Raw genomic sequence first — 8817 nt, 5'->3', positions numbered from 1 at the left:
CACCGGTGCAAGGCCGCCGTTGGGCAGGAGGGGGCTGCCGCAGGGGAGTTGAAGTGTCCGGTGTTTATCGGCGACCGCCTCCAGCCTTCGGCCGGGTGTCTCACAGAGACCAGAAGTACTTCTAGAGACTTCTCTTCCTGCTGCTGCGAAGTGCCTTAGAGGTGAATCGTGTTGAGTCTTTAGAAGTGGCCTTTTTTTTTTTTTGGTCAGGTTAAACTGCCCTTTTCTGTCAGCATAGCTTCTTTTTATGAGAAGCTATTTATATGAAGGTGGGTACACCGATTTTTTTTTTTTTCCTACAGCAAGAAGTACAGGAAAAATGGAAATATGGCTTTGCCTTGTCTGATTCTCTTCCCTGTTCACTTTGAGAGCAAGGCTGAAAGTTAATTGAAAAGCAATAGACTCTCCATCCACTGGCCTTTTTTCTTTTTTTAAATTTGTTTTCTTAGTTGTAAGGTCACCCCCCCCATTTTTTTTTTTTTTTTTCAGTGGAGCACAGACTACTGTGTAGCCAATTGAAGCCTACCAGACAGGAAGAAGGTGCTTTCAGATGTGGTTTCACGATACAGCTAAGATAATGAAGTACTGAGTTGTGTAGAAACAGGCAGTCCTGTTTCTCCCTCTTATCCCTCCTTCTCCAGGTTCCCCATCCCATGTATCTGAGCTAGCAGTCCTGACGTTGCATGTTAAATCAATTCAGCTACTTAAGGGATTTTTATTTTCTTTTCCCCTAGGGATATTTTCTGCCAGAGCAGCCAGCTGAACTGACTCACTGTATGTCTGCTTCATCACTCAACCTGATCCAGGGGAAGAGGCAAGGGTACATATCCTGGTAGGAAGAAGAGAGGGTAGGACCATCCCTTCCAGTGGTGCTTGCTGTTAGATCAGTTTAGCTCCACCTAATTTTATTTTATTGTTTATTAATTTTTTACTGACCCTTTAGGGACACTGTTTGCCACCCAAGAGGTTGAAAGTTACAGTATAACATCAGTTGAATTTGTCTAGCTGTGCATTGCCAATAGGTGTTGGAACTGGTCTAAGACTGTTCCTGCTGCTGCTTTTCAGTTCCTTTCAAAATCTTTAAAAAAAAAAAACAACAAAATAAAACAAAAACCCCAAAACAAAAACCAAGCAGCTCAGAAACAGTCTTTTGCTCCCAACAGTTAAACATATATCTGTAATTCACTTCCAGAATTGCAAAAATTCATATTTCTGTGGGAAAACATGAGTGTTGCACTGATTTTATGTGCAGGGTTGCTGGAATTAGGATTTTACTTTCAATCCATCTGCTAACCCAAGTTCTTCTTACACCCTTTCAGTTAGAGGAGAATGCTCCTTTACTGGAGTATGGTGACAAGCTTTAAGGTCGAGGTAACAATTTCAGAGAGCTTAAAAGTTTTTAGATTGGCCATTGTTATTTGCTTACAGATTAATTCAAATTAGTTTTCCATTATATTTGTCCTTAAGTGTCAGTAAGTCACAGATTTTGCATTGCTGAAAATGGCTTGAAAAGATGAAGGATTGATAGCTATGAATTACAGAGACCATGAAATGGAGTAGGCAGTAGTTTTATAGTTTGGTCCCAGAGAGATGATGCAATTGCTCCTTCCTTTCCTCTCTGGATTACAGGCAGTACACCTATCATTTCGGAAGGATTAAATGACAATCTGTTCCTACTTTCAGCATCAGTGGACCAGTAAATTTGCTAGATATTTGAGAAGAAATGCAGAACAGCTAATGCTAATGTTTACATTGCCATGGTTTGCTCTCACTATCAGTATGCCATACTTTATCGCAAGTGGTTTGTACTTCTCACAAAGGAACTGTTTCTGTTTAGCAGATTCTGGTGAATTCACTGTATTTGTTTGCATTTTGTAGCTTTGATTCTGGAGCACAGTTTCTATCATGAGTGTTTATAAAAGCCCCAAAACCTTGGAAGAATCAAGCACTTGCACTGCCACGCACTTGCACTGCATAAAGGACTATGCAAATTAGATGTAAACTATCGTATTTTCTAAGTCATAGCATTCACTCAGTTGTCAGTTCTGAACATTCTGTGCTAGTTACGGAAAGTACTTTTTCTTCACCTCTGACAGTCTTATCCTGCTTGCATCAAAAGTCAGTAGCAGTTTAGTTTCCAACTGCCATGTTAGAAATATAAGGAATTGGCTGTAGAATTGCATAATGAATAATTTTAAGAGGCAAAAAAAAGAAATTAATTCCTTGTATACATAAGTATTATCTGCTGTACCAGAGCTGAATTTAGCTTAATACAGTTTTCTAAACTCTACGGTACTTTCAGTCTTATTTTATGTTTTAATGTTGATTTCAACCTATAAATGCTACTTTGGTAGTGGTATTAAAATGTTTAAAAAAAATTTAAAAATCCTAATATAGGATTTCTTTGTGAAATCCATTTCAGGAAGTAGCTGCAGAAGAAACAGTCCTACAATTGCAAACAAAACCTAACAGCACGTTAAGAAGCTGGGAGCATCTACTAAGTCTGTTTCTTTTAAGGAAATTTGCCATGATGTTGTAATATTTTATCAGGGGCTGAGGACAAAGCCTTTACTGGGCAGAGGGATAATCATAGTTTACACCTTGCTGGCCTCATGAAAAGAGTCTGGCGTATATATTTAATTTTTCAATGTACACGTACATTGTACCATGTACATGCTTGGCATAAAGAATAAGTATTTTCTGTGATTTCATAATATGCATTGCTGTTAAAAACATTGACAGTTTTATTTGCAAGCCCTAACATTTTCTTTCTATGTGCAAGCAAAGCAAGCCTTGAACATGGGAACTAAAAACATTAGTCTGTATTGGTAAATAAGAGTTAAATAATGCACATCAGAGTCACCTCTTCCCCATCACAGCGTTGTTCTGTGGAGTGGACAGAGATCTGGGTGCACCAGAGAGTGACAGTCTTTTAATGGATATAACAAATCTGCAGTTACCAAACTTGCCTCTGGCCTGCAGAGAGGACACAGTGGGAAGTGAAACTGATAAAGTCCTGCTACTTTTCTGGTCTTAGCTCCATTGGTGCTTTTTAGCCAGCTCTTACTTGCCAGTATTGAGCTTATGCACTCTGGTTGTTGTCCTGGTTTCAGCTGGGATAGAGTTAATTGTCTTCCTAGTAGCTGGTACAGTGCTATGTTTTGAGTTCAGTATGTGAAGAATGTTGATAACACTGATGTTTTCAGTTGTTGCTAAGTAGTGTTTAGTCTAAAGTCAAAGATTTTTCAGCTTCTCAAGCCCAGCCAGCGAGAAAGCTGGAGGGACACAAGAAGTTGGGAGGGGACACAGCCAGGGCAGCTGACCCAAACTGGCCAAAGGGGTATTCCACACCATGTGACACCACATCTAGTTTAGGAACTGGGGGGAGTGGGGACAGGGGAGATCATGGCTCAGGGACTAACTGGGTGTCAATTGGCAGGTGATGAGCAATTGCAGTGCGCATCATTCGTACATTCCAATCCTTTTATTATTACTGTTGTCATTTTATTAGTGTTATCATTATCATTATTAGTTTCTTCTTTTCTGTTCTATTAAGCCGTTCTTATCTCAACCCACGAGTTTTACTTCTTTCCCAATTTTCTCCTCCATCCCACTGGGTTGAGGGGGACTGAATGAGTGGCTGCGTGGTGCTTAGTTGCTCGCTGGGGTTAAACCATGACAGCTGTACACAGAAATAAATGGTCTGTGGTCATCAACCATGTAAAAATGTTTCTTAGAAGTTATTACAGACTAATTTAAGTGAACAAACAGGCAAAACAGGGTGGTTTCACATTTCACGTTAGGAAGTTCATGAACTAGATTTCAGTAATCTGGAACATGGATTTTTGGAAATTTTTTGCCCTTGAAACTTTTGCCTTTATTTATTTTTCCAGATTAACATTTGCATGAGTCCTCTCTAAACTTAGGAGAGTAAACCAGAGGAATCAATATGTCACAAACTTCTGTTTAAGTCTGGCAAACAGCAGTGGTGGGAGTGCAGTGCCTGTTGAGCAATGGAACATCTTGTGGTAGCCTAGTTGCAAAGATTTGATGATACAGCAAGGCAAAGCTGTGGGTAAGAACTTTTAGTAAACCACCTGGCGTTAAGCACAGAAAGCAGACAAGCAGTGGGGCACATGAGTTCTGTGGTCTGTCAGGCCTGCTGCAACTGGAGAACTTGTGTGCCCAAACTCCTGTTTTATTTTATCCAGCTGTCATTAGGCCTGATACAAGTTATGTTTCCTTGCAAGTCATGCTTCACTGGCATCCTGTTCTCACCTACTGATACCTGCTTTAAAACCACCATATATGCTCAAGTCTGAGGCAACTGTTGCAAAAAACTTTTGAAAAGTACCCACCCATGTCTAAACAAACAAGAGAAATGGCAGTGAGTATGGCCTGCAAATGGCAAAACAATAGGTCAAATTCAGTATAGTGAAAAAAAGGGAAATTTTTAATATGAAAATTGCATGCAGCAATATCTTCACAATGAATATCAGGGAAAAGAGGACAAAGAAAGATAGAATGCAATAAAGAAATAAAGAATATCAAAGTACAAGGGGGGAGTACATTTTTTAAAAAGTTTTTGTAGGTGGTGAAAAATTAACTACAAATATTAGCTATACACCTGTATCCTCATTCCTATGTTTTGTGTGTGTTATGGTTTAATGTTAACAAACTACATTGTGTAGTGTATGGCAGCATGGTCTGAATCAAGAGTACAGAAACAGTCTAATCTCTGGAGTCTTACTGTCATTCCTGTAGTACCAATAATTTTTGAAGAAGGAATTCTAACATAGAAATGAGTCTACTAACTCTGTCAAACTTCTGAATATAGCAGGTGCAGTTGAACATAAGTAATCTTGTTTAAAAAAAAAACCACCAAGATTTATACACTTGCACTTTCTGTGGGTGTGCTTATCTGTCAACAAATGTGATTGTGAGGTAGAGATCTCAACTAAATTATTATATGTTTATGGAAACAAGCAGCCAGGCAGGGGGACCCTGCTAATGCCCCTGCAGAGGGATAAGCTGCAGCCTGAAACCAATCGTATTAGGCTCAGTTTCAAAATGTCAATCTAGAGAAAGCAAGGCTTCACTGTTTTTGTGGCACGTGTTTGACTTGGACACAGGACAGCTCCCGGAGTGGTGGGAACATTCCTATATCATGCAGTCCTATAAGGCAAACAAATTACCCACTGTCTTATGTAAGATGGTCTAGGTGTGTGTCATTTCTTCTATTTTCTCCATATAATGTTGTTTCTGTCAAATAAATATCAAAATTGTGACATTCCTGTACAACTGTAAAAGAACAGACCAATATTGTTATTGGCAAAGAAAGTAGTTTTAACTTTTTAGCTGCTGGTTAATTATTCCTACTCCAAAAGTCTCAGAATTTTAAAGAACTGGCCTAGCAATACACTGAAGCTGCCGACAGCTGAAAGCTATAGGATACCTGGGAAAGAAAATGAAGGGAGGTGTTTCCTAACTCTGCTGAAAACATTAGACGTGAAGAGCTATGTTGAAACAGAAGTATTTTACTCAATATGAACTTCTTTCAATAAAGATGTTTGAAATGTATAAAGCAAATGAATGAGGAAGCATAAACAAGGTTGCCAAGTGATACTGGCAGGCCCACAGTTACCGTGACTATTAGCAAGCCCTGTCACGGAGGGGAAGATTACTCTTCCACTGTGTTAGTGGTATTTGTGATCTGGAACAGAAGTTCTTTATTTCCATGGGGAAAAGACGTAGATGATCAGTTAGAAAAAAGTTTTCTATTTTTTTGGGGAGGGGGAGATAGCAATAATAGTTTGCTGGACAGGAATATATTGTCTGTGGGAGGAAAAAGGTTTCATCTGCAGCCTTGTGCTCAGAAGGTGGGAAACCTGTTGAGGCTGTGGGTTAATTGCTATTTCTAACAATAAACTAACTGGCTATGTATAACGAGATCGTTTGTAGATCTTTGGGAAAAGTCTCTGTCGTCATAAAAAATGGCTGTTTTTTTGATGGGGGCAGGAAAGGGGTGAGAAGAGGCATGTGTAGACTTGATTTGTAAAAACTATTTGCAAATATTAATTCTGTATTTGAGTGGAAATTTACAAAGTCCTGAACTCTTCACATTATCATTAGTTACACTGAATTTAGCAGCTGGCAGGGTTACAGCAAGATAAGATACAGACTGTACTTAAGTATAGTAATTTGATGAGAAAGTTAATCCACTGTTTTAGAGAATGCCATCGCTTAAAGTTATCTTCTTCTGGATTTAATTTTTATGATACAGTTATATTTAGTTTTGCCAAAATAATTGCTGGCTTTCTGGACTGGTCAGTTAGTTAAGTAACAAAACAAAGATTTCTATATCACTTGTTAAAGATTGGTACAAGAACAGGCATGCAACAGCCAAATTAATCTCTACTGTTGACAGTGCTCTAGAGATATTTATGTATAATTGCAGGCTCCTCCTTCACTACTAGGAAAAAATATTAAATTATGATGACTAACCTAAGTTTTGAGGCAGTAATGTTATCTAGAATATTTGCTTCTATTATTAAATTCCATTATTTTAAAGAGTTTTTATGAATAATTTGTTTTTAAAAAAATCTGTTTCAGTTTGAAAAGCCAATGTAATTTACAGATACACTTTTAAAAATACATGATTTTTAACACCATTAACCAGTTCTGGCTGCTGGCACAAGTGTTGGTCTGCTAAAATTATTTTGTCATTGTTTACTAAAATAATTTTTTAATCCTAATGTAGGAAGATTTCAGGTTGTAAGTTATCAGAAGAGTAAATGCCACATTGATGGTAAAACCTGGCTTAGGCCCCAACACCAATGCTTTGTATGTTTCTGTAGCTTACAGCCACCTGTGTAACAATAGTACACTAGGGATATTTTGAAGGATGTTAATGGATACATTTTTACATAGATTATACATATATTTATCCAAAGTTTTTGTAGTCACTGTCTATATCTACTTCTGGAGTTAAAACCAGTAGTCTTCAAACAGCACACTGAGGCAATACACATGCACGTCCTCAGGGCAGATACGGGATTCCTTTCATTGAGGCATAAATTTGGCAGGTTTAAAATCCAGAAAATTCTTAGCTCTGCTGTGGTTTTGTCATTCCTTACAGTTACAGGAGAGGCTCTAATTATTACTCTAACATCTGTGCATATCTGCTTTGGTAAGAATACACTTTCTCTGCCCTCTTACTCTCAGCCTGATTATCCATTGCCGAAAACATTGTGCCTCTAAGGAAATCTAGGGAAACATAAAGAATCAGCAATTTTATTTCTAATTAGCCTTGGCGTTACCCTTTTAAACTAAGAAATGCCTCCATTCTTTGAGAATGAGTTTCAATATTGATGTGGAAGCAATCAGAATCAACCCATACCTCAAACAGCCGGACTCCAATGATATGCCTAAACCCCCACTTCTTTGGTTTTTACACATCACGAATTACAGAAATGTTAGTGATCTGTTAGCTCTACCTTGGAGATTAAGATATAAAGAGATGTATGTATGTGTTTCTGTGTGTGTATAACTCAATGGAAAAACCTCCATTCATCTCAGGCAAAATAAGGGAGATGCTCTGAATCTTCTAAATACCATATCAGTACTCTTGCTGGTAGGATGATTTAGAGGCACACCATAAGAGCTCTCCTCGCAAAGATGTGCTCTTTTACAAGAATTCACAAATTCAATAACAGAATAATTGAAAAACATTAATATTACTGATATTAATGAAAAGCCAAAGAGCAGGATGAGCCACTGTGGTCAATCTAAATTCTGAAAATAAGAGCAATTTAATAACTTTTTTTTTTTTTAAGATTTCTAACATGCGTGAGAGATGGAAAATAATCTGTGGAAAAGCACTCAATTTTTAATGCTTTATGGACCAAAGGCTACTTCTAGTTACTCCAGTGTAAGCCAGTTGACCGAATTGGAGCTCTCCCTGTGTAACAGAGTAGAATTTGGCAGTAAAGTTACCTTGTTAATAAATGAGTAAGGTGGCTAGCGCACAAAATGTGGTCTTTATAATAGCAAATTCAGTTATGCTGGTTTCTTTTGTTTGTGCTATGCAATAAATAGCAATACATGGTATTTCTTATTTAGAAAGTGATTTCGTGCAGGGACCCCATTTAAGAACTCTGTGTTACTTTAAGTCTATTGAAACCTTAAGTGAGAGGATTTGCCAGAGGTGACAGCGGGGACCCAAAGCAATTACATGCAAAGATTTGACATCATCGTGGTATCGGAAGTGCCTGTAGCATAAGAGCACGGATTTAAAACATGTGGGGAAAACCAGGGTCGCATATGATGGTTGCTCTGCAATACTTGCGTCCTTAAACTCCGTCCCTGCACCGTGAGCCACCCGCAGGTGCACCTTAGCGCTGACGGAGACCACCCCTCTCCGCCTGACGGCGGCGATTTACGCGCCTCACTATCTGTAAGAGCAGGAGGGCGAGCACTTGATCTCGTATTGCTGAAGTAGCTTACTGTAGGTCCACACTAGTCTTACTTGAGGAGCCGTAACACGCATCCAGCGTCCGTGCTGCTAATGAAAGACGGAGCTTTCGCGGCGCGGAGCGCCCCCCCGCCCGCAGCCGTTACCCCGGCGTAGCCGCGGGAGAAGGGTATTTCCCGCCGGGAAAGGCGAGCTCCCGGGCGGCAGACGCGCTTCCTACCCCGGCGGGAGTCGCGCCGGGAATGAGACCTCCCTCCGGCGGAGGGGAAGGCGAAGCCCCGCGCCCGGCCGTACCTGCGGCGGGGCTGCGGGCGGGGCGGCGGCGGCAGGAAGGGGGCGGCGCG

General features: G+C 39.7%; 1 protein-coding gene across 1 annotated transcript in view; it reads right to left on the bottom strand.

Moving 5' to 3' along the window:
* Window positions 1-8817, bottom strand: part of ERO1LB (ERO1-like beta (S. cerevisiae)) — a 42853-nt gene that overhangs the window by 33091 nt on the left and 945 nt on the right. The window lies entirely within an intron of this gene.

Source organism: Haliaeetus leucocephalus, unplaced genomic scaffold, assembly GCF_000737465.1.
Source record: "Haliaeetus leucocephalus isolate CR32 unplaced genomic scaffold, Haliaeetus_leucocephalus-4.0 Scaffold162, whole genome shotgun sequence".
Classification (NCBI taxonomy): Eukaryota; Metazoa; Chordata; class Aves; order Accipitriformes; family Accipitridae; genus Haliaeetus; species Haliaeetus leucocephalus.
This window is presented reverse-complemented; position numbering and strand designations above follow the sequence as displayed.